We start from the raw sequence: 27,440 nt of genomic DNA on the forward strand, positions 1-27,440 counted from the left end.
TGGTATATGGTAAGGAACGGTGATGGCGGCGGGGGGGGTCTTTTTTCCCCCTTCTGGGTTGAGTCTGGCCTTGGAAAAGGTATGTGTCCCTGATTGTGGGCCGGGCTCTCCCAAAGCTGTCTAAGTTCTGAGGCCTTCTGGTAGGGACGGGGCTGCACTGGTCTTGCCAGGGACCGGGATTCTGAAAAGCCTGTGGTGTATGTGCCCCTGGAGTGGCAGTCCAGGGGTGCCATAATTCACGGTGGATGGCAACACTATGAGTATGGCACCAAGGACACTGCATTTCCTAAACACATTTTTCACACCTGCCTCTAGGGCCACGCCTTTTGGTCAGGAGTCAGGACCAGAGGAATTTTTTATTCCCGGCCGAAGGGCCTGCCAAAGTATTGCAACGTGGCACTAACCTTGCACTTCTTCTTCACTATCCCTTTCCCCACTTTTATGTGTTGTGTGTCTCACATTTTGTTTTTTTTATTGTGGCGGTACACTTTATTTTGCACAGCGTGATTAGTAGGGTGTAGGTCCTTGGGCCTGTCCCTGAAAGTCTTGGGAGGAGGTGGATATGGCCTTCTGGCTTGGTTCGCCCTCTCTCATGGGGTCTCTCTTCGGGAGAGCCCCACCTAGTACTTGGGGTGGTCTGTTTCAGCAGACCTCCTAAAGAACGGGGCTGCCTGGTTTTGGCCAGGTTAGCCAGTGTAAGTACCCCAGTCCCTGTCAGGAGCCTTGCGCCCCGGGGGATCAGGGTCAGGGACCATGTGTACACCCTGTGCATTTTTTGTGTTTCACTTTTTTAATTTGCACTTTTTTATGCACCCACCAGGTGATAGTCTGTTCACACACCACGGGCTTAAAAAAAAAAAAACAGCTGGTGGTCCTGGTTGTTGTGGTGTGCCGACAAAGCTTTTCCACATTTCATACATGCTAACCCTGCCTTCTGAGGTGCTGGTGGTGCCCTGGCTGTGTTGGCGACCTCCTCCTCCTCTGCCTTCGCCTTGTGCTTCCACTGTGCCCCCGCTGTCAGGTGGGAATGCCACCAGCATTGTAGTATCTGTTTTTTCAGCTATCTGGGTGCCACCCTGCTGTGAACATGGTTCCTTCTCCTCATCCTCCACCCCGTCATCCTCCAGAACTCTGCCCTTGCTGGACAATTGTGTACCTGGCGTTTGTGGGTGCAGGAACCCGCCCTCAGAGCCACTTGAATGACTGCCCTGAAAGCCTTGGAAATGATCACTGCTCCGGATGCGGAGGCGGTAGTGGATGAGGATGAGGAAGCTGAGTAGGAGGAGTTAGCAACAGGAGTCAAACTGAAGCGCCCTGCAATCCTCGGTGGTGGCAGGAGATGTGCCAAACAAATTTAAAGGGTGTATCTCACAGTAACATAAACAGCAAATGCTGCAAAATTATACATTTTCCCCTAAATGGGTGTTTATTGAATAGCAGAATAGAACAACAGTATCTAAAAGGGTGTATCTCACACGTACAGATACAGACTAAGCCGCAATTTATTATCTTTCTTTCCCCTAAATGGGTGTTTGTTTATTAAATAGCAGAATAGAACAATAGTATCCAAAGTGTGTATCTCACACGTACAGATACAGACTAGGCCGCAATTTAATATCTTTCTTTCCCCTAAATGGGTGTTTATTGAATAGCAGAATAGAACAACAGTATCCAAAGGGTGTATCTCACACCCTTTGGATACTCACAGATACAGATTAGGCCGCAATTTAATATTTTTTCCCTAAATGTGTTTTTATTGAAATGCAAATTAGAACAACAGTTTATTGAAAAGCGGAATAGAACAACAGTATCCAACGGGTTTATCTTACAGTAAAATATGCAGACTAGGCCGCAATTTTTTCCCCCCAAATGGGTTTTTATTGAAAAGCGGAATAGAACAACAGTATCCAAAGGGTTTATCTCACACGTACAGATACAGACTAGGCCGCAATTTAATATTTTTTCCTAAATGGGTTTTTATTGAAAAGCGGATTAAAACAACAGTATCCAATGGGTGTATCTCACAGTAAGATATGCAGACTAGGCCACAATTTTTTTTCCCCCTAAATGGGTTTTTATTGAAAAGCGGAATAGAACAACAGTATCCAACGGGTGTATCTCACAGTAAAATATGCAGACTAGGCCGCAATTTATTTATTTTTCCCTAAATGGGTTTTTATTGAAAAGCGGAATAGAACAACAGTATCCAACGGGTGTATCTCACAGTAAAATATGCAGACTAGGCCGCAATTTTTTTTTTCCCTAAATGGGTTTTTATTGAAAAGCGGAATAGAACAGTATCCAACGGGTGTATCTCACAGTAAAATATGCAGACTAGGCCAAAAAATTTTTTTCTTCCCTAAATGGATGTTTATTGAATAGCGGAATAGTATCCAAAGAGTATATCTCACAGTAGGGTATGAATGAAATTTTTTTATTTTTCCTTTAAATTGTTGATTTTTGAATAGCAGATTAGAACAGCAGTGTCTAAACACTGTATGTCACTGTAAAATATGAAGGAAAAAAGTTTTTTTTTTTTTAAATCCATATTAAGCAGACACATATACACTGAGCTTGCATTACATGGCTGCTACACGCCGCACGCCTAACAGGTTGGATACTGTTGTTGTTCTATTCCGCTATTGAGGAAAAAAAAAAAACATTTGAATGAAAATCTGAAAAATATTTTTTTTTCCCTTAAATTGTTGATTTTTGAATAGCAGATTAGAACAGCAGTGTCTAAACACTGTATGTCACTGTAAAATATGAAGGAAAAAAGTTTTTTTTTTTAAATCCATATTAAGCAGACACATATGCACTGAGCTTGCATTACATGGCTGCTACACGCCGAACGCCTAACAGGTTGGATACTGTTGTTGTTCTATTCCGCTATTGAGTAAAAAAAAAACATTTGAATGAAAACCTGAAAAAAAAAATTCCCCTTAAATTGTTGATTTTTGAATAGCAGATTAGAACAGCAGTGTCTAAACACTGCATGTCACTGTAAAATATTAAGGAAAAAAGTTTTGTTTTTTTTTTAAATCCAGATTAAGCACATATGCACATGTGCACTGAGCTTGCATTACATGGCTGCTACACGCCGCACACCTCCCACCTGACAGACTGATAAAAGTTTTTTTTTTCTCCCTCCTTCTCACTGGGCTCAGGTCAGGGCAAAAAGATCGTGCACTGCACCCCCACACAATAAAATCGATGTAGATCGCTGTCTGATTAAAGAAGATTCTTCCTATTCTTTTCCTGAAAGCAATCTCCAACTTGTCCCTACAATAATCTCCTATCTCTCCCTCAGCAGCATCAGGAACCTCTCCCTACAGTAGTTAGAGCAGAGTGACGTGCGGCGCTATGTGACTCCAGCTTATATAGAGGCTGGGTCACATGCTGCACTGGCCAATCACAGCCATGCCATTAGTAGGAATGGCTGTGATGGCTTCTAAGGGCACACTAGTTAAATGCTTGTTGATTGGCTGCCTTGCAGCTGTTGAAACCGCGCCATTAAAACCATGCCAAAACATTAAAACTGCGCCAAAACATGAAATAAAATTACCGAACAACGGACTGTATCCCGAATATACAGTAAAATGTACGGGTACTGAACACCCAAAAGTCCGGTACGATCCCGAACAATACAGTCCGTGTTCGCTCAACCCTAGTTATAATTATGAATGGCAGCCCAAAGCTCTGTATAGTAGAGTGCAACATATGATGCGCAGCAGCACACCACAATGCACACATCCTATGTTGTGGGTGTGCTGCTTAGAAAAAAAAAAAGTCTTATGTGTGATTTTTGATCATCTGTTTTCGGTTGGCTACCTCATGCATAATAAGTGGGCTATCCTAACACAAAGCACCTTAACACACCACAAGATGTGATTCACTCCTATGAAACTTGTAGATATTCACATTGCACTTTAGAGTTTATACAGTATTTGTCTAAAAGTACAAAAGAAAAGGGTTTCACCATAGTGCAGAAGTGAGAAGGCAGCAAGACACAAACACACCTTGGAATATACTCACTTGTCTTGCTTGCCCAGAATAGATAACTCTACATGTGCCGCTGGATGCGTTTTCTGTTTCCACATTGCCATTTTATTGCATTCAGTGCAGCTGTGTGCACTGATAAGGGAAAAAAAGTAGAAGTAACGTGACGGGAACAGATCTGAGAAACATCATACTGTGGTTCTATGTACTGATCAGAAATAGAGGAGCTGTAAAATAAAGGGGATAGATCAGAGAATAATCAAAGCAGGAAAATCAAAGTCACAGGGATAACAAACCAAAGGAAGTTACTGAAGGGGACATATTGACAGTGAGAGGAAACTATGCTCTTCCTACTTGTCACCCTGCTTTGTTTTTTCTTCAACATGTCTCTCTCACTTTACTGTCATTGTTTACTGTGATCAACCTGTAGAGCCATAGTATGATGCAAAGGTCTTGTTTCAAGATTTACCTGATCTGTTTCCTTCACATCCAATGATTTATTACTCAGGTGCTGCTTGAGTTTTGCCTCAAAAATGTAGTTACCCTTTCCTTCCCCCCACCTTACACACAATTCAGTTCGTCCAAACTCCCCGTTAATTACTTTTCCTTGCTTTTCTCTACATGCGTCCAGGCATTCTTGTCATTTCCACACCAACCTCCTTTAGCTCAAGCCTATTTATGAGAACTTTATTCAGTCTATGACCATAAGCATTAACACAAGTCTTCATTTTCATAAAATGCTTAGTACCACTCTGAATCTAACAACAAATTGTAAAATGACATACCTACCCACCCAGGCATACTTGGCACTTCTAAGCCAACCTGCTTTCACTTCCAGCCTTTCTACAAGAACCAGACCCTAGTCTTTGACTACAAGCATGGCCACAAGTCTTCATTTTATTTTAAACTCTTAGTGCCCACCCAAAATATAACAACAAATAGCAATATAACATACATAATGTAGATACAAGGGTGCAGCCAGGCACCACTGCAGAGTAGTTGGGTGACAGTCAGGAAAGGTAGAGGGGAAAGAGTTAAGGAGGTCGGTCCTGGGTTGAAACATCTCAATAAATATGTCCTGTTGCATGATATTGGAGAAACCAGTCGGGGACCAGCATTGCTGGAGCAGGGAGATGCCCCTAGCTGCTAGGGGAAGAACTCCTCCAGTGAGGGCGGGAGCGTGGGTAAGGGTAAGGAAAGACTGATTCTGTTGGTAGGAGACTCAATTATTAGAAGGACAGAGAGGGCAATCTGTCACAGCCATTGCTGCAGCCCACTAATGGTGCAAAATTCGGAAGAAAATTCTTAGTTACCATTTTTATAAGAAAATTCTTTCAGATTTAAATCCATGTATGTCCTACCTAAAAGCATGTTGTTTAGCAGATCAATAAAGCAATTTTTTTCCAAAGACAGTTGATATGTAAAAAAACTTGAATTGCTTTTGATCAGCTTCAGAGTTTGTTTGTATAGGAATACATCATAGAAGTACAGAAAGTCAGGTTCCCCTTATTGGGACTTTACAGGCACATGAAATTATGAAAAAAGTAATTAGCTAGAAAAATAATTGATTTTTATTTAATGAACACATATAATAATAGGTTAAGATCAGAGTGCAAGCAAATAAAGACAGGTAGATCAACCACATGTAGCTTGAACTATAAACCCGACATGTTTCGAAGCCAGAGAAATTTGCTTCTTCTTCAGGGGATGGTTCAAACGGTACTCTAGTGAATAGATGAATTAACATGTAAAAAACCATGAATTTTTTTAAAAGGTTTTAAACATTACAGAGTGACTACAAAAGTTCACATGATAAATATGATAACATTGGCGAGTACTCACAGGGTTGAAACATGACTGTACTTAAGTAGCCTGCAGTTAAAAACATCTGGTGGGTGCGAGTGTCCTTGCGACAGAATGCAATAATGCAGATGGTAGGTAAATGTACTGGTTATTAGACCACAGCTGTTTAGGTCAGGTGTGTGACCTGCAATCACTGGACATCTGAAGTCCTCAAATTGAAGAAGCCAGGGACAGTCTTTTAACATGGGTATATGTGAGAAACCTAGGTAACACCGATCTAAAAAATAGGCAGATCAGGGCTGATTAGTAAGTATATTCAGTTCGTAACAAAGGGAAATTTATTGGTAGCATTTAACAAGAAAGTATGCAGTGAATGGCCCAAAAAGAAAGGGAGATTTAAAAAAGGTATATACCATAACGGCTACATACAGAGCCAGGGGGATCACCTGAGCTTGCTACATAATAGGAAAATCTGTTAGGAGAAAAAGGACAATACCTATATGTTGAAGATGATACAGCAATCGGCGTCCTCTCTGCACCACAGCCAGCAAACAATAGCGCTGGCTGTGTGTTTGCGAGAGGTGCACTATAAGAGTGCTGGCCGATTGATGAGAGATGTGTGTCAGCTGGCTTCGTGGGGAGGGCTTCCCGGAACGCTGGTGCCGGACCCGCCCCCAACCAACGTGTGTCACACATGACACAGTGTGGGCGGGAGCGGCATCTGCGCTCCAACGGCACGGAGATCAGAGCCGGAAGTGTGAACACACTGCGGCTGCTGATTGGCCCAGGCTGAACCGCATGGGGACAGAAGGTGGAAGGAATGGACCAAAATACCACACGCAAAGCGCGGTGTATGTCTCCCCATGCCGGGACGTCCAGGGAAGGAAGGGCACGATCCGGAACAAAAACAATTTGCTGGAGAAAATTCTAATAGTATAATATTATGAAGTATATTAGATTAATTGCAGTGCATTGAAATATACTGTGATTATATCAATCAAGAACAAAAGCACTAGCTATAATTATTGCATATAACTGTCAGCAAAGGCATAGCCCACAGATGTGAACAATTAGAAACACTGGAAAACAAAAAATGACAGGGTCATCAACAAAGGGAAAAATACGCATAACAATGTATAGCAGTATTTAGTGGGAAATCATACAGGAACAATATGAAGTGATATGAAACAATCATCAAGGATATATATATTGAAAGTACATATTGTATTAGAGAACATGATTATTGGAATCAAAAATTGCAAAATTATACAATATGATATAAAATGATTTAAAAATAGGGCAGTTAAACCATGTTGATACATAGACACAAATGTGCAAAATGATATTACATAAAGTCCCATTGTGCTGGGGGTGGATATATAAGGTAATGGCATCATGTTAAGAGGGAGAATTAAAACTCCATCCCTCCAGAGTTAAAGCCCTCAAGAAAAGGCTTGAACGACAGGGATCCATTAAGCCCTGGGGGCTCGGTGGCCCTGAGCGAATAGATCCACCTTAATTCAAGCTGGAGGAGGGACTTATTCCAGTCTCCTCCTCTAGGGGCAGGGTGGACTCGGTCAAGGATCAAGAACTTTACCTTAGGCATTTTGCAAACTTTTTTAGATGTGGTTCACCAACGAGCCCTACAACTCACATTCACACCACCATCGCCCCCTCTTCCCACCTAACCCCTCCCACCACCACTCCCAATTCCCCCACCAATGTAGTACAAGACACTGTTGATTTTTCAATTATCAACTTATCTAATCATAAATTGTCTGAAGCTGAATTATCTATATTACAAAAAGGTCTGAATTTTTGCCCCACTAACAATATCAACAAATTTGATTTTATTAAGGATCTCCATTTGTTTGCCCGCAAACTGAATTTCAAATACATGTATCACAAAGGCAATAAAACACCATCCAAACAGGATCCTATCCTAGACACGCTAATTACCCTCCTCGAAGAGAATGAGGATCTCATAGATCGTGTGGACCTTCCCTCTTTACTTGCTGGTATCCCTTCTGAACCTAGGGAACAAAAAACAGCAGGCACCGACTTTCGTAAAAAATCTGACATATATCTTCCAATTCAGAATGCGAACATCAACGCATTTCTAAAAATAGTATCGAAGGACGTTGAAAAACTAAACACACGTCCTATATCCCAACCTAACATTTCCCAAGTACAAAGAGAGGCGATCAACAACTTGGCCACTAACAAACTTATTACCATCAAGCAGGCTGACAAAGGTGGGAACATTGTGATAATGGACAACACCCAGTATATAAAAATGTGCACAAACATCTTAAACAATGCCAACTGGTATAGGCGTATCACACCAGATATAATTGCCAAATATAATTTGGAGTTCTATCAGTTGGTGGATACTGCCTACCTTAATAACGTTTTCTCCAAAGATACTTGGAATTTTGTTCGCACTAAATTTCCTGTCACTCCCACATTCTATGGCCTCCCAAAGGTGCACAAAAGCACTATTGATCCCCCCGTAAGACCCATTATTTCGGGGTGCGGATCTATCACGGACAACGCAAGTAAACTCGTTGATGCTTATCTCCAACCCCTTGTCCATAAGTTACCTTCTTTTACAAAGGACACTATTCACTTTATCAATAAAATCAAGGATCTTTGGGTTCCCCCTACCGCGTCTCTAGTCACCATTGACGTAGAGGCTCTTTACAGCTCAATCCCCCATTCCAGGGGCATTGCAGCTGTTAAGCACATCATATCCTGCCAAAGCCAATTAGATGCCTATGGAGAGTTCATTTTGGACTTGTTGTTACACATTCTCACCCATAATGTGTTTACATTCAATGGTTCCCACTACCTCCAGGTACAGGGAGTAGCGATGGGCACTTGTTGTGCCCCATCCTATGCCAACCTGTACCTGGGGGAGTGGGAACATTTTCTTATGGATGATGATGCAATGTCGATGTACACTGGTCACATCCTTTTTTGGACCAGGTACATCGATGATGTATTTCTCATCTGGGACGGTCCCACAGAGTCTCTTCAAGCCTTCTTGATTCATATGAACAAGAATGACTTCAACCTTTCATTCACAATGAACATGGACTCTGATCAGATTACCTTCCTTGATGTCGAAATAACACGCAGTGAAAATGGTACTCTCCTAAGCAACCTTTATCGCAAACCCACCGCGGGAAATACCATATTGCATGGATCAAGTTTCCATCCTACCCCTCTACTTAGATCTATTCCAACCAGTCAATATTTGAGGCTTAGACGAAATTGCTCAGACCTCAAATTATTTCAAGTGGCTGCTGATGCACTTCAAAAACGTTTGCTACGTAGGGGCTACTCTAAAAAAATCTTTAAAACACGCTTATCAACGAGCCTTAAGCAGTGATAGACATCAACTACTAGCCCCAAAAACATCAATTACCTCTAGGAAGGAGGATACAATAAGGATCATAACTCCCTACAACCAACAACACCAAAAAGTTAGGCGTATTGTATCTAAACATTGGCACTTGTTGGCCTCAGATCCTATATTGGGCCAATATGTGTCAAATTCACCAAACTTTACTTACAAAAGGGCCCCAGCACTGAGAGACAAAGTAGTCCGCAGTGAATTCCGTGATACCAATATGTCCACCTGCTGTAAATATAAGGGGACATATATGTGTGGCAATTGTAAATATTGTGGCTACATGTTCACACAAAGATCCCCTACATTGCCTAATGGAACCATTCACCAACCAAAGCACTTTGCAAATTGCCGCACGGTGGGCGTGGTCTATCTCCTACTTTGTTCTTGCCAGTGTTTTTACATTGGCAAGACCAAACAGGAATTTTGGCAACGCGCCTACCGTCATCTTTTAAGTATGAGAAAAGCAGACCCAGAGTTACCTCTGGGTAGGCATGTAGCTACAACACATGCCGGCAAAATGCCTAAGGTAAAGTTCTTGATCCTTGACCGAGTCCACCCTGCCCCTAGAGGAGGAGACTGGAATAAGTCCCTCCTCCAGCTTGAATTAAGGTGGATCTATTCGCTCAGGGCCACCGAGCCCCCAGGGCTTAATGGATCCCTGTCGTTCAAGCCTTTTCTTGAGGGCTTTAACTCTGGAGGGATAGAGTTTTAATTCTCCCTCCTAACATGATGCCATTACCTTATATATCCACCCCCAGCACAATGGGACTTTATGTAATATCATTTTGCACATTTGTGTCTATGTATCAACATGGTTTAACTGCCCCATTTTTAAATCATTTTATATCATATTGTATAATTTTGCAATTTTTGATTCCAATAATCATGTTCTCTAATACAATATGTACTTTCAATATATGTATCCTTGATGATTGTTTCATATCACTTCATATTGTTCCTGTATGATTTCCCACTAAATACTGCTATACATTGTTATGCGTATTTTTTCCTTTGTTGATGACCCTGTCATTTTTTGTTTTCCAGTGTTTCTAATTGTTCACATCTGTGGGCTGTGCCTTTGCTGACAGTTATATGCAATAATTATAGCTAGTGCTTTTGTTCTTGATTGATATAATCACAGTATATTTCAATGCACTGCAATTAATCTAATATACTTCATAATATTATACTATTAGAATTTTCTCCAGCAAATTGTTTTTGTTCCGGATCGTGCCCTTCCTTCTCTGGACGTCCCGGCACGGGGAGACATACACCGCGCTTTGCGTGTGATATTTTGGTCCTTTCCTTCCACCTTCTGTCCCCATGCGGTTCAGCCTGGGCCAATCAGCAGCCGCAGTGTGTTCACACTTCCGGCTCTGATCTCCGTGCCGGTGGAGCGCAGATGCCGCTCCCGCCCACACTGTGTCATGTGTGACACACGTTGGTTGGGGGCGGGTCCGGCACCAGCGTTCCGGGAAGCCCTCCCCACGAAGCCAGCTGACACACATCTCTCATCAATCGGCCAGCACTCTTATAGTGCACCTCTCGCAATACACAGCCAGCGCTATTGTTTGCTGGCTGTGGTGCAGAGAGGACGCCGATTGCTGTATCATCTTCAACATATAGGTATTGTCCTTTTTCTCCTAACAGATTTTCCTACTATGTAGCAAGCTCAGGTGATCCCCCTGGCTCTGTATGTAGCCGTTATGGTATATACCTTTTTTAAATCCCCCTTTCTTTTTGGGCCATTCACTGCATACTTTCTTGTTAAATGCTACCAATAAATTTCCCTTTGTTACGAACTGAATATACTTACTAATCAGCCCTGATCTGCCTATTTTTTAGATCGGTGTTACCTAGGTTTCTCACATATACCCATGTTAAAAGACTGTCCCTGGCTTCTTTAATTTGAGGACTTCAGATGTCCAGTGATTGCAGGTCGCACACCTGACCTAAACAGCTGTGGTCTAATAACCAGTACATTTACCTACCATCTGCATTATTGCATTCTGTCGCAAGGACACTCGCACCCACCAGATGTTTTTAACTGCAGGCTACTTAAGTACAGTCATGTTTCAACCCTGTGAGTACTCGCCAATGTTATCATATTTATCATGTGAACTTTTATAGTCACTCTGTAATGTTTAAAACCTTTTAAAAAAATTCATGGTTTTTTACATGTTTATTTATCTATTCACTAGAGCACCGTTTGAACCATCCCCTGAAGAAGAAGCAAATTTCTCTGGCTTCGAAACATGTCGGGTTTATAGTTCAAGCTACCTGTGGTTGATCTACCTGTCTTTATTTGCTTGCACTCTGATCTTAACCTATTATTATATGTGTTCATTAAATAAAAATCAATTATTTTTCTAACTAATTACTTTTTTCATAATTTCATGTGCCTGTAAAGTCCCAATAAGGGGAACCTGACTTTCTGTACATTGTTACTAGGGATGTGGCACACATAAAGCGCTAGGCTTAAGCACACTTCATGTACATCATAGAAGTAGAGATACAGTGGACAAAATGGTTATTTCTGGATGATTATACAGAATGTATGATGTACTATCATTGTGAAGAAAGATGGTTAGCTTTCAAGGTCCATTCAAGGTTCTAACTTTAACAGAAATCCTGATGAAGGGGAACTTTTTTTTCTGACCCCTGAAACTTTTTTTTTCTTTTTTTTTCAGTCTAAACTAATAAACTATTTGGACTCTGGGAGCGTGGTCTGGACATGGCCGGCTGAGGTTGCTATTTCTCTGAGCTCTGTGTCCGTCTGTTCCCAGCCATGCTGCAATCCTCTGTTGATGGTTGGAATGAGGTCTGGCAAATGGAGGAATACAAGTGGAACCTCTGGACACTCAAACACCCCTCGGAGAACTTTGGCGGTAGGTGAGATCAGGCAATTTTTCGCTGCTTTCACGGCTCCCGCATCTACGAGCAAGATGGCGGCCCTGTGTACCTCTTGACTCTCTGTCGCGAACCTGAACCCGGCCTCCCCGGCTTCTTCAGCAGTATCAGAGACACTGTCGGATACACCGGCGGCTCTCCGCCCGCCCGAACCTAGCCCGTCCCTCCCTTTTAGCCGAGTGGAGATGGACGAAGAGCTCCGCGCCCTCCTCTGCTCATTGCCCATCAAGGCCGACATTGAAGCCATAGTAAGCCGCTTGGAGGCGACTCACCAGCGTGAGGTAAAAGCGGTACGGACAGAGGTACAACAAGTCACAGCCAGGGTGTCAACGGGGGAATCAGCATTAACTACCATGGACAAACGGCTCACAGACCTTGAAGCGGCTTAACACTCGTACATGGAGACCACTATCGCCATGCAACTCCACATGAAGGATCTTAAAGGACCGCAGCCGCCGGAATAATGTCCGGATTAAGGGCTTACCTTAAGCTACTGGACCGGAGGATCTACCGGAGACGGTATCTGCCATCCTTGCTCAGCTCTTGGGGGACACCCTGCCTGCCAACTTAGAGTTTCATTGCCTGCACAGGGCCTTGGGTCCCCGCTCTCCGGATCCAGAGAAACCGCGGGATGTGGTTTGCCGCCTCCACCATTTTGCCCATCGTGAACTGATTATCAGGAAGGCCTGGGACTCGGGCACGTTGGACTTTGACGGGGCCTCGATTAAGCTCATGTCGGACTTATCAAGAGCCACCCTGTACCGCAGGGCGCTCCTACATCCTCTGCAGGACCTGACAAGGCGATCTGGAGCCACATACCGCTGTGGATACCCGCTATCCGTGACCTTCCGCAAACTCTTCCTTTACATTGCGGTCCCAGCTGGATTTGCAAGCACTATTTGCCTTTCTGGATGTGGACCCTATCCAGGTTCCGAATTGGCTCTTACTGTTACCCCGTCCCTCTGACCGCCAGGCCACAGCCTCCAGGGGTACACTTGCCTCCCCTCGCCCCCCAGCGGGTACGACGTGGATTCCGGTCAAGGGCTCCAGAGGCGCCCAGAGAGATGTAGACGTTAGTGCCGTGTCATTCTGAATGGTCTCTGCTGCCTTGGCAATCCGTTCCTCCCTGCTGAACTCCCCTTCGTTTGAGGTAGCTCTATTCAGATATGTTGTGCTCGGTATCCCCTTGCTCCCCTCCCCCCAGAGGCTCCCTCTGGCTTTGCCCCAACATCCTCAGCCATGGCGGTCTGGTCCTTGGACATTGCTGCAATCCACATGCATGCATTGACTGTCCTTGCCGTTCATGCCCCCAACCCCACTCAGGATTGACTCAGCACAGAGATAACAGATTAGTAGCATGTCGCAAGTCCTCGGATGATGGTTTGTTCACTGTTTTATCACCCTATGCCACCAACATTACTGCTTACCGGGATCCATATCTCTGTATGTGGAGGGGATGACTGGTCTTCCGTACTGGCACTATCGCACTCTTCCTCTCCCCTGTCCCTGGAGGACTCCTATCTGAGAGGACGCTATGCTGCCACAGGGTGAGAGTGAGAGGACTTGTCTCCGCTCGGGACCCTCCCATCTGGTGCCTCTGGCCATTGCTAGGGGATGGTGGAGGGACCACACTTACCCGCTGGACTATTCCCTTGCACCTGATCTGGGAATGGGGGGTTGAGATAGCTATGGTGCTGCAACACAAGGGGATGTGTGGGATGATTTTTATGTGTTTGGGGAGAGGGGGAGGCGGTAGGGTTGGGGGGAGGGGGACTCTGAGATTGGTGGGCCATCATTTGAAATGCATATTCTGTTGGATTTAGGGGGGGCTTGGGTTGCCTGGGTCAAGCGGTGTTCAGAGGGATGGGGGCCTCTCGCCTTCCGCTTCTGCTGCCTGGCGGCTGTGGAGGGGGTAGGGGGTCCTCTCTCATTAGCCCCCTACAGGATCAGGACTACAGGTACACTGTGGGTCCTGGTCTCTCATCTACCTTGGTACCCCGGGGCCCAGGTGACCCGGGCCCTCTAGGGACTGTTTTGTGTTTATGGGGACTATCCCTGGGGTGAGTGCTTGATAACCATTCCCCCTTGTGATGGAAAGCAACCCTTTCCACCCCCCCCCTTTTTCTTTTGTTTTTCACAGTTGGGGTTCAGGTTATTGTTGCACTCTATTTGACTAATGCTTGGATTCATTCTCCTGTCTTCAGAACGGGTATCATATGTGCATTTAGAACTATATTCTACCGTTTTTGTTGTGGGTTTACATGATATCATCCCCTTTTCCTGACACCTCCTCTTTTCTATATATTTTTTGATCTTCGGCATGCTAGGCTGGGAGGACGACCGGGCTCGGGCTCCTTTGGCTGTGCCTTCTCCGCCCACGACCCCACGTAGGATTGCACACGGTAGACTTCTGGTCTCCAAGTGCAAGTGCAGTTTTTCTGCTCTCTAGTGCCTTTGGGTAAGAGTATTTCCTTCTTTCCCCCCTTCTTCTCTGTCTTCATCTGTCCTCTTTTACTGGTGCTCTCCTATTTGCTAGCTTCTGTGTAGGGAAGCTCTTTCCATTCCCCCCCCCCCTCTTACCGCTCACAGCCTTTTTCCCTCTCCCCCCCCTTTTTTTTTTTTTTTGCTGCTCCGTGTGGGGCCATGGACGCCCTTAATGTGGTCTCCTTGAATGCCAAAGGGCTCAATATACCTGAAAAACGGAAAGTCCCTCTCAACAAGTTACTCCATTGTCGCGCAGACGTGGCATTTATCCGGGAGACCCCCTTTAAAAATAGCTCTTACCCTTACCCGTACCACGCAACAAACGCTATTGCGAAATTGAAAGGGGTGTATCTATGCTCCTAATGACAGCCAAGACTCCTTTATTGTCGAGGTTTTGGAGAAACTGACCGCGTTCCAAGATGGGCAATTGATTTGGGGGGGGGGGGATTTCAATCTCCCCTTAGTACTGACGGCTGACACTTCTTCGGGTGTCTCCTCTGTTCCTCACGGGACAAGGAAACGATTTATGCAAGCTCTACATGGCACCCAACTAGTGGATGTCTGGCGGCTACAACCTAACGGGGAACGTGATTATACCTTCTTTTCCTCCCCCCACAGGACATACTCCCGTGTAGACTTCTTCCTCATCCCACACCGCCAATTACATGCTGTGGCAGCCACTGATATTAGCTTGATTACCTTCTCGGATCATGCGCTCATCTCCATGACCTATAAACTGTCAGAGGGGACGGGAGTAGGAACCAGGATATGGCGTCTTAGCGATTCCCTCTTACAGAACACGGAGGTGCATGCAGAGATTACCCGGGAACTCACGGAATACTTTCGTGAAAATGTGACAGAGGACAGTGACCCTAGGATGATCTGGGAGGCCCATAAAGCGGTGATTTGCGGCCTCTTTATCAAACACAGGTCACATCCTAAGAAACTTCGGTGAGAAGTTGAGAAGCTACTTGGTGATATCCATGCTCTGGAAGCGCTCCATAAGCGCTCCGTGAGCGGGGACGTGGAGATGGAGCTCTTTTCGTTGCACAAAAAAGTTCAGGATCTTCTTTTTGCAAAGGCAAAGGCAGATCTGCAGAGGTCTCGACAGGCGTTTTATGTATTGGGCGACAAGTGCGGTCGTTTACTGGCGGAATCCATGCGGGCGCAGAAACTGGCGAGCTGCATTCCACACGTCAATTCCCCAGCGGGTCAGCGGATTGCATTACCCAAATTGATAGCAACTGAGTCCAAGGGCTTCTATTCCACTCTATATAACCTCCCTAATGAGACGGTCACGCCATCGCAGATCGATGATTATGTAGCTTCTGCCCAGTTACCCTGTCTTTCGGCGGAAGAGCGGGAACAGCTAGAAGCTCAGATTTCCTTGATGGAACTCCAGAGCGCACTGGGTTTGTTTAAGGTGGGCAAAGCACCGGGACTGGATGGCTTTACGCTTCCTTATTAAACTACCTTCCTCCCGATTCTCGGCCCACATCTGTTAACCTGGTTCAACCTCTTGGGTTCTAACAAATCCACGTTCCCCGTTGGCTCACTGCGTGCCCACATCTCTAATCCCGAAAAAAGGAAAGGATACATCGCTTTGTGGCAGTTATCGCCCAATCTCACTGCTGAATGTGGACCTGAAAGTGTTCTCTAAGATCTTGGCGAACCGCTTGGGACCACACATGACTCAACTGATCCACTTGAACCAAGTAGGGTTTATCCCGACTCGAGAGGCGCGCGACAACACCTCCAAGGTGCTGAATCTAATACATATCTCCCGGACATCTAACAGCCCATGTATCCTTCTTAATACAGATGCTGAAAAAGCCTTTGACCGAGTTAGCTGGCGATTTATGACATCTACGCTACGATCTATTGGCCTCGGGTCTACTATGTTATCCTGGATAAGACATATCTACTCCCACCCCACGGCACAAGTGAAAAGCAATGGTGTACTCTCGGACCCCTTCTCCATTGCCAACGGTACCCGGCAAGGCTGTCCCCTTTCACCCCTGCTTTTTGCGCTCTCCTTGGAGCCCTTTCTTTGCAGGGTTCAAGCCAACCCTGATATTTCGGGAGTTAAAGTAGGAGACCTGGAGTGCAAGGTGTCAGCCTATACGGATGACATGATGTTTTCCCTCTCTAACCCGGTGATCTCTGCCCCCAATCTCCTTAAAGAACTGGATGTGTATGATAACTGCTCCAACCTAAAAATTAATCTTAGCAAATGGGGGGGTTGCAATACCCACTTCCCTTCTGGAGCACCTCTCGACCTCCTTACCGTTCCGTTGGACACAGACGGCACTAACCTATCTGGGCACCCGAATAGCTCCGGAATTTTCTAAGCTGTATGACCTGAACTTCTCCCCGCTTCTAGCGACGGTGCGACAGCTCCTCAATAACTGGACTGGAGGCCTACACTCATGGTTCGGGAGGTGCAACCTTATTAAAATGTTAGTACTCCCTAAGATTTTATATCTTTTACAGGCTCTCCCGATTAAATTGCTCTCCATCTTCTTCAGAAAGCTCCATTCCCTATTCATACGCTTTACGTATATGGCATAATGGGTCCCCACGTCTCTCCCGTGCCCTCTTGACTCGTCCCAAACAATGTGGGGGTCTAGCCCTTCCTGACGTAGCAAAATACTACCAGTCGGTCCATCTGGGCCGTCTTCTTGACTGGCGGAGACACAGGGAGGGCAAGCTATGGGTACAGATCGGTGACCCCCTTGGGTGGCACGCCGTGGTATTGGGATCACTGCGCCCCTTCTCTTAAATCGCACCCCATGATTGGAGTGACCCTCTCGCTGGTGGCCACGCTCTTCTCCCATCCAGCCGTTTCTACACCTACTTCCTCCCTATTCCCTGTATTGGGTAATCCGGCCTTCCTGCCTGGCGCTACAGACCAGGTGTTCCAACTCATGCAACAGCGTGGTAAGGGGTTGGTATTGCACTTCCTCCGTGATGGACAGTGGCCCTCCTTAGCGCTGTTGATGGAACCTAATGGTCCCTTTGCGTTGGATTTCTGGCGAGCAGCTCAGCTCCACCATTATCTTCATTCCCTACCTGCACCGGACCTTTTTAACCGGGAGCTCACTCCCTATGAGGATTATTGCTCTGGGGAGGGGATCCTACCCCACACGCTCTCAAAGGCTTATAGCTTATTGCTGATGCCCGGGAAAGACTTTACCCCGTCTTGCATTCGCAAATGGGAACGTGATTTGCAGCTCACGTTTTCCCCGACCCAAAAATTGAACTTATGTAAAATCACATTGAAAACGCTGACCTGCACTAAATTGCAGGAATCCAACTACAAGGTTCCCACCAGATGGTACAGGGTGCCCTCCCTCTTAGGCAAGATATACCCAGGCACCTCGGAGGCTTGCTGGAGGTGTCAGAAGGAGGAGGGCACCCTGCTACACATCTTTTGGTCGTGCCCTAGGCTTCGTGGGTTCTGAACTGCAATTAAGGATCTCTTAGGTGACCTCACGGACTATGTCATCCTGGATACCCCGGCCTTCTTCCTTCTACAACTGTCTGAAGGAACCAATGTGAAAATATAAATATAAAATATATCACGTTCTGTGTGCGGCAAAATCTTGCATCCCAATATACTGGAAAACCTCTCAGACGCCTACCATAAGGGACTGCATGCGTACACTAGAGGAGGTCAACAAGATGGAAGACTTGACTCTTAAAGTTCTGCAGCGGCATGAACAATATGAGAAGGTGCTGGGTTATTGGAATTCATCCTCTCTGACAGCGGGAAATCCCTGATGTGCTCGTGAGCCCTGGTGGTTTGGGAGATTCGTGGCGGTGTCCGTTACGGAGCAGCATCTTCTTGCCCCCCCCTCCTTTTTTTTTCTTTTGTTCCCTCTTCTTCCTCTCTCTCCCCCTCTTCCTCCCCTCCTTTTCTCTTTTCCCCTAATATCTCTTTCTGGGCCTCGGCAGACTCCTATGACCAAAACTGTGAGATCCACAAGGTGACCCTTTTTTTCTTGCCATTATCCACCACTTTCATTTAAGTTTTTAATTTTATTGGGTTACGGCATGTTCCGTACTAGCTCAGGTATGATCTCTGGGTTTTTCAAGCATGATAAGGGACGTTCCTACGCTTATGCATGTGACATTCCTGATGTTTCTGTTTTTTCATTGTTGGACGATATTGACATTTCTTCTTTGTTCATTTTGCCTTTTGTTGCTTACTTTGTACAATGGATACTTCACTTGCCTTCTGCTGTTACTGCCTTTCTACTTAAATAAATAAAATATTTGAAAAAAAAAAAAAACTATTTGGACTCCTCCTTAATCTTTTGATTTGGCACTCCTTTCATTAACCACTTTACCCCCGGAGGATTTGGCTGCTCAATGACCAGGCCCTATTTTGCGATTTGGCACTGCGTGAGTTTAACGGACAATTGCACGGTCGTGCGACACTGTACCCAAACAACATTGACGTCCTTTGTTTCCCTCAAACAGAGCTTTCTTTTGGTGGTATTGGATCACCTGTGCAATTTTTATTTTTTGTGCTATAAACAAAAAAATAGCGACAATTTTGAAAAAATAACAATATATTTCACATTTTTTTTAATATGAAATTAAAAAAAGAAAATGTACAAATCAAAATTTTTTAACATTTTAGGCCAATTTGTTTTCTGCTACAAATTTTTGTTAAAAAAATCGCAATAGGCGTATTTTGATTGGTTTGCAAAAGATTTATGTCATTTTTATTGTTTTTTTTTACTAGTAATGGCGGCGATCTGTAATTTTTTTGCGGGACTGTGACATTGCGGTGGATAGATCGGACCCCTAACTGACATTTTAGACACTTTTGGGGGTACCAGTGACATTACTACAGTAATCAGTGCTAAAAATATGCACTGTTACTGTAAAAATGACACTGGCAGGGAAGGGGTTAACTGTACTGGTGATCAAGGAGTTAAATGTGTCTCTAGGGGCATGATTCTACCTGTCGGGGGGCGTGGCTTGTGAAGTAATCACAGAGACATGCGATCCTATATAGCAGGATCACATAGCCTCTGTGATCATTTCAGGGAGAATGACAGACTGCTGTATTTACATCAGCCGTCTGTCCTTCTCTCTCTGCTGTGGGAGGTCGCGAGTGGTCAGCGGCCAGCGGCCACATGCGCTGGCTCCCCAGCTAACAAGCGGGGGCAGGAGCACACCGCCGGTGGCGCACACTCGCCCCCTAGAGTCTCCTGAGCGAGCGATGTAGGGCTACGTCGCTTTGCCCAGCAGCGGCAGAGTGCCACAGTAAATGTACGGTGGGCGGGGCTGAAAAGGTTAACACAGCTTTTTTTCTGCTAACAATAAAAAACAGTATATATTCAGGAAAAATGTCACACGCAGACAAGATAAGAACCCAAAAAGTTGTGAAATATTCAAAAAAACATACTAAATGTGATAATAACACAAACACATAAATGGGAAAAATGGTCATCTTCAGTTCTACAGTTCTAGCTGGCAGTTTTGACATTGGCATGTCACAATGCTCCAGGACCTGTGGCACCCAGGACACCAGTTATATTCGTTACAAGAATTTTAGCAAATTCTATTGCAGTGTCCTGCCTGCTTACATTAATACCTACTAATGGATTCCATTCACTTCCTAGTTCCTGTGGACATATCCTGCTTCCTGAGTGCTGAATGGGATGGTCCTCCCCTTATGTCAGGAAGGTTCTGCCAGATGACAAGTTGGCAACCGCAGGCAAGGTCCTGCCCCTCGGATCTCCCAAGGAAGAGGTGCACTCGGCAAGCGCCAATGCGTTAGCGTGAGCTAATTTGTGCATTGGCGAACGCAGAAGCACCGGGATACGAATGTGAGTGCGCATGCGCACGCTAATGTGCGCGGCGCACCCCATGACAGTTTAGGCACCAAAAGGGCTATTTAACCACTTTGCCACTAGAGCATTTTGCTGTCTTACGTCTGGGCCACTTTTTGCGATTCGGCGCTGTGCGACTTTAACTGACAATTGCGCGGTCGTGCGACGCCATACCCAAACAAAATTTACGTCCTTTTTTTCCCACAAACAGAGCTTTGTTTTGGTGGTATTTGATCACCTGTGCGATTTTTACTTTTTGCGCTATAAACAAAAAAAGAGCGTTTATTTTGAAAAAATAACAATATTTTTAACATTTTTTTATATGAAATTCCCCCCAAAAAAATGTAAAAACCAATTTTTTTTTTAATTTTTGGCCAATTTGTTTTCTGCTACCTATGTTTGGTAAAAAAAAATCACAATAAGCATATTTTGATTGGTTTGCGCAAAAGTTATTGCGTTTACTAACAAAGGGAAAGATTTCTGTCATTTTTGGTGTTTTTTTTTAACGCGTAATGGCGGCGATCTGCGATTTTTTTTGCGGGACTGCGACATTGTGGCGGACAGATCGGACCCTTGACTGACATTTTTGACACTTTTGGGGGTACCAGTGACATTACTGCAGTAATCAGTGCTATATATATGCACTGTTACTGTAAAAATGACACTGACAGGGAAGGGGTTAATTTTATTGGAGCGGGAGGGGTTAATGTATGCCTGGTGCTTACTAACATGTGGGGGGGGGGGTGACTGAGTGACACAAGGACAGATCGAGGGTTCAGCTATGCTGAACCCTGAAATCTGACCATGCCTGTCACTTAGGAGATCCGCCCGCTCTGTTTACACAAGTGGGCGGATCTCAAAACTAGATTCCCCGACGATCGGGGAAGAGCAGCGGCGATCGCTGCCGCTTCTCCCCTGGCCCGACTCCCGCTGTGACTGAAAACAGAGGGAGCGAGCCCCCGGCGGCGCGTGCGCGCCGCCGAGAGAGGGGAACGTCTGGTGACGTAGACCTACGTCGCCAGATGATAATGAGCCACTGTGCTGCAGTAGCAGCACAGTGAGTAGTGTTAAAGCGGTTAAGCTGGATCTGCTCCCAGGATCAGTGTTTTCTCGTCTACAGAGTTCTGTGCCAGTCCTACTTCCTGTTACCTGTGTTTGTTCCTGAAATCTTGACACGGCTTGCCTCTGACTACTCCAGTTCTCTGCCTGCACCGACCCCAGCCTGTTCTTTGACCATTCTCCAGTCTCTCCACTTGTACCTGATCTGACCTCTCTGTGTATGACCCGGCTTGTCTGACTCTGCTTATTTTCCAGTATTTCCCAAGGCTTCCAAGTTGCTGCATTAGTCCAACTACTCCCAGGACACCTGCCTCCTTCTGGAACTCTACGCTACCAGCAGTCCTGCAGCCTGCACATCCACTCGTGCGGCTCTGCACTCTGCACCTCCTGTTTACTCTATCAGGGGCGTCAGAGGTGTAAGAGAGGCCTTCCTCCGCACATTCAGGCTCTACCTACCAGGTACGTGACACCTTATAGTCACATGATCATTCTCAGAACAACTGCTGGGAGAAGTGACAGATCACCTGAGCAGGAAGTTACATCTTAGAGAGACTTCTGTACCCTGACACAGGGCAGGCAGCTGTGATTTTTTTTTTTTTTTTTGACAGTTGAAAAGAATCATAGCTATTACAATGAAAGGCCTTTTTTTTAATGAAAACTAAATTACAGAACGGCTTGTGTAGCATGTACATATGTTATATAACTTTTTTTAACAAAAACAAAGTTACCTTTGAAGTGTAATTGTTTACTGCTTACCTCATTCTATTGCCTAGTGCTATTAGGCGGCTATAAACTCCATTCTGAAATGACTGAATATACAACTTAGGTAGGCAAAGAAAGTGTAATTTAATACTTATAAATTATCAGTAAGGAGCACTTTGAAAAAGCAATAGAGTTTTCAACATTAGCTAATAAAAAGAAATTAGAATATGACATGAGTTCAGAGTAATTTAAAAAAATGAAGACTAGAGAATACATTTAAGTTATGAGCAATAGCTTGCCTAGTAAGACACAATGTATTTCATATCAGCAACCCTTGTACCTGTTAACAGTTTCCCATTATGTGAAAGCATGTCACACACTCATTAGTCAAAGGGAAAATGTGTGATTTGAAGATGCTTTAAGCTGTAATATTAGATATCAGAAGACAAAAAATGTGCCTTAGACCATGAAAAGGCAAAAGACTGCTTTCTAAAGGTTTCTGCATAGGCAGATGACAAAAACTTCAACATCCACAATGGATAGGTGTACAGCTGTTGTTTGACACTTAAGGATTAGACCACATTCACACCTGTGTGATGAGATGTGTCGCCTTCTTTAGTGTGTTTTTTGGTGCATTTGCAATGCAGCAGCATAGGGCAGTCCATTGACAAGAATGCAACCATGTGAACAAGAGTGTATAGACTGACTGAAAATATTAACAGTCCACAACCAATCAGCTGTCATTATTGGTTCCCTTCCCTAAAACACAGAAACAAGGTAGTGACAGTCATTTCTGTTTTGCGCCTCTTTAAAAGAGCACTATATTAAAAAAAAAAAAAAAAAAAAGCTACAGGTGCAAACCATCATGTTTTGAGAGTTAAAGTTTTTTTTTTAACTATATAGTCAGTGGTTTTTAGTAGTACTGTATATGCAAAATGTAGAGTAGAAAGTGCCAGTTCAGAATAGGTTAGCTACATGTAATTTATGCCATTTTCAGGCATTCCATGAGGGCAGGGACTGACTTGAATGTACACAAAGTAAAGCACAGTGTCAATTGTTGGTGCTATATAAATACCTGTAATGGGGACTTCTGGTTCCAGCGCCGTATGGGAAGGAGGTAGGCAGCACAGCTCCCGCTCTATACCTCCCAGGGAACCCGCTACAAAACCTGCCTCTGCCCCTGGGGACCTACTGCTTCTCTCTAATGGTACTCAGAGGCACACATGGACCAATTGGGGAGTAGTCACACACCTGTGCTGCTCCACCCGCCCAGCAGCCCTCGGAAGAAGCCGCGGCCGGCACAGCCAACATGGCGCCTATCACTGACACGAGGGATGCCACCACAGCTTTGCTTCAACCCCATGCTGTGATCACAGAACCTGCTACCTCCCTTGCAGACATAGCGCAGGTGGTGGTCACCCTGCTCACGCCCACCCTCTCAGCAACCATAAATCAGGCTGTTCAAAGGGGTTTAGAACAACTGCATGTTGACCTAAAGGAGCAGGGACAGAGGATTGTTCATGCTGAGGAGAGGATCTCCTCATTAGAGGATGACCATGCAGCTGCGACAGCCACCCTGGCTCGCTTATCTAACTCCCATAGGGAAATCTGGGAGAAACTTGATGATCTTGAAAATAGATCCTGTAGAAATAATCCACAAATCATTGGACTCCCAGAATCCCTCTCCTCTACCCAGCTTGCTGATTTGTGTGCAATGACTATCCAAACACAACTAGGCCTGCGCTCTTCATGTGTTATCGAGTGAGTACATCGCATTGGTTGGCTTAGGGACAAGCAAACCAGGCCCAGGCCTGTGATAGTCAAGTACCTCAATTACACAGATAGGAATGCCATTTTAGAACAGTACAGTCCCTCTTGCCCTCTAAATATAGACGGATGTGACATACTATTTTTTGCTGATTATTCCATTGAGGTAATGAAGCGACGTAAAGCTTTCTCTGCAATCTGCTCCATCCTTCACCACAAAAACATCAAATTCACCCTGGTATACCTGGTGGTTCTGCATGTTCTTTTGCTTAACCAAACCTACTGTACCGCACTTTTGTTTCACCGGAGGACACTGAGCACTATATAAATGAAGAGTCAGATATGGACGTGAACCAGCATTCATTTACAGAGGACCCTCTTTCTGAAGGCACCAGACCTCGACATCAGTTTCCTCAACCTCAACGCAGCCCCAACAAGCCTCCACCCAAACGGGGACGCTTCTCTTGCCAGCCCAAGCGTTCTGAACTCCACTGATCCCTTTAAGGAGCCCGCTTTGTCGGGCTATGGTACCGATGTGGTAACTATACTGTGAATGTGTTTTACTGTTGTTGTGTTTATTAATGTTCCTTTACTGATGTTTCATCCGTGATGGGTGAATTCTGGGCTCGTGACTGGGCTTTTTTGGCCTCCACTCTGGGCCTCCGCCTGCCGATTACCATCCTGCTGGCTGGACTCATCCATGATGCTCTACATCTTACTGTCCCTCCCTGCTCCCTTCTGAGGGTTACTACTCCCACGCACCTAACATCCCCCCAACTTTTGTGGGTAGAGCGCTATAGGAGGTGTTTAGTATGTGGGAGATCTGCATAGGGTTTGGTACTCATGCGGAAAAAGGAGAAATTCTTAATGGTTATATGGCACTTTAGACATCAACCCTACAATTTCCTAGTTTTTTTTGTTTACCTTCTTTATGCACTGTACTTCACTGGTTTAACTGTACCTTTATTCTATCCTCAGCAATCTACCACCATCTTGGTGATACCCGGTTGGAAGAACCAATGCTTGGCGGGAGCTCATATTGTTCCTCCCTTTTACATTATTTACTCCGACAGCAGACACGGCTTCTTGCAATGAAGGGAATCACTTGAAGATCATATCCTGGGATGTCAAAGGCCTCCGCTCCCCAAGTAAGCGTATGCAAATTCTTAGACACTTGAGACGTCTTTGATCGGATGTGGCGCTCCTACAGATGACTTAAAATGTTTACAAAAACTATGGGTAGGTTCAGTCTATGGCTCTCCAGCTGTGGGCCGTAAGGTCAGTGTCTCTATCCTCCTCCATAAGCACATACATCACTCCGTCCGATGACTGCCCGCAAAGTGACCCTACAACTGTCTCTAGCTTCTGGTGACTTCACCATTACTGATATATATGCACCTAACTCCCCTGATGCACAATTCTTCCAAGACATGACTTCCTGGAAATTGCAAGCCCCAGATACTCTTCATCTAGTCATTGGAGATTTTAACTCCGTCATGCATCCCCTTGAAGATAGGACTAATGCCCGACCGCCCCCCCCCCCCCTTACAAACCACTCGCACGCGACCTTGGAACTCACCCTACTGGCCCAAACATATCTCATCTGCCCAGTTCACAGATGTCTGGCGAGCCACCCATCCAATCGATCGCAATTTCACGTTTTTCTCTCCCCCGCGTAATTTGTTTTCCCGCATCGATTATTTTTTCGCATCCCCTGCACTTACTCCTCTGCTGACAGACCCGACTATCCATGATATGGCTAACTCTGACCACTGCCCTGTTTCATTACCTAATGGCAAAGCTCCTTCATGTTCACCTACTTGGTGCTTCCCTTCCTACCTAAAAGATAATGAGGATTTCCAGTGCATGTTGATGGTATAACCAGATATGACCAGTGCTATGGGGAACCTAAGTATAGGAGTCAGGTGTAAGCTGCCACCAACCTACCCCTAGAGACTTGGGGTATGGGAAATAGGTGCAATGAGAAGTTGGTATGTGACGCTACCTGCTCAAGGGGAATATAAAATTGAAAATGATAAAGTGCACTATGTGTATATATGTATACCTAAATCATATGGTTTTTCCAATCCTGAAGGTACATCCCTAGTGCATATATTGTATACCATCCAATTTAGTGATCATATGTAATAAAAGATAAACATTTTTTTTTCAAGAAACTTTATTCAAACCAATTAGCAGTACAGGAAGATTGCATTAGAAATACTGAACAACATTTTTCACTTTTGATAAGTAATAGCTGGTCAACATTCAGAGCCGTGGACCGGCTCAAAATGGGCAAGGTGTAGACAGTTAATCAAGTTAAACAAACATACTAGAATCCTAGTTGGATGGATCAATGCTAGGTACCTGCGCTGTCAACCAAAACAAAGAGTACAATGTAGAGGGGTAAATATAGAAAAAGGGTGAGGGGGGGGGTAGGTCCATGCCCACAGCAACTGAGCCCTACCCAGGGAGCGAGTAGGAGAATGTAGCATCAGCCAGATTTGGTTTTGCATTCCGGGGTAGCGAGTCAATGAAGTCCTGCCATTTATCGGAAAAACAGTCGAAGAGGATTTGAGATTAAAGTCCATGTTGATTTGGTCTTTGGTTAAAAGGCTTTGAAGTTTGCTGTGCACCTGGGAGATAGATGGACCCAATGGGGATGTCCAGTTGGCAAGTATGACTCTGCGTGCTATCAGCAAACAGGTGAGAATCCATGTGCGGGAATGCGGTAGCGGGCGGCAAGTCCATATTTGAAGTTGTTTGTCCCAATATCCGAAGATGAGCAGGAGGGGATCTTTTGGTAGATGAAGGAGAGTGATTTGATTAATTAGTGAGAGCACTTGGTCCCAGAACTTGGATATAAAGGTACCTGACCAGAACCTGTGGTGCAGGTTGGGCCTGTGTGCTTTGCAAAGGGGACACATACTGATGTTGGAGTTGTCTTTGTTGGAGGTAAAAGGAATATAGGCCCTGTGGAGAATCTTCAATTGCATTTCTCTCCAGGTCTCATTGGGTGTCAAACGCAGAGCGCTATTGTATCCCATAAACATCTTGGTCACAATGTCCTCTGTCGGGAAGTCCCTAGCCCAGTTAGCTGTCCAAGTACCGGCCTGATGGGAAGAGATGAGCCGCTGAAACGGTTTGTAGATTGCAGATATGCTGTATTTCCCGGCAGTCAGTAGAGGATCCAGTAAAGGGTCGAGGAATCTCTGAATCGGGTGTAGGCGCGAAGCCCAAAGAAAACTGTGGCATTGCATTATAAAGAAATCATGTGAGTCTGGAAGGTGGTAGGCATCCAGAACGTCCCGGATTGTCCATGGTTGATCAGAGATGGGGTCACAGAGATCTGAGAAATTTATTAGGCCCTTTTGCTGCCACATGTCAAAGAACTGTGATTGTAGTCCTGGGAGAAAGTCAGGGTTTCCCTTTATAGGCAGGTATTTAGA

Source organism: Pelophylax lessonae (genome assembly GCF_965119305.1).
Source record: "Pelophylax lessonae genome assembly, chromosome: 4".
NCBI lineage: Eukaryota > Metazoa > Chordata > Amphibia > Anura > Ranidae > Pelophylax > Pelophylax lessonae.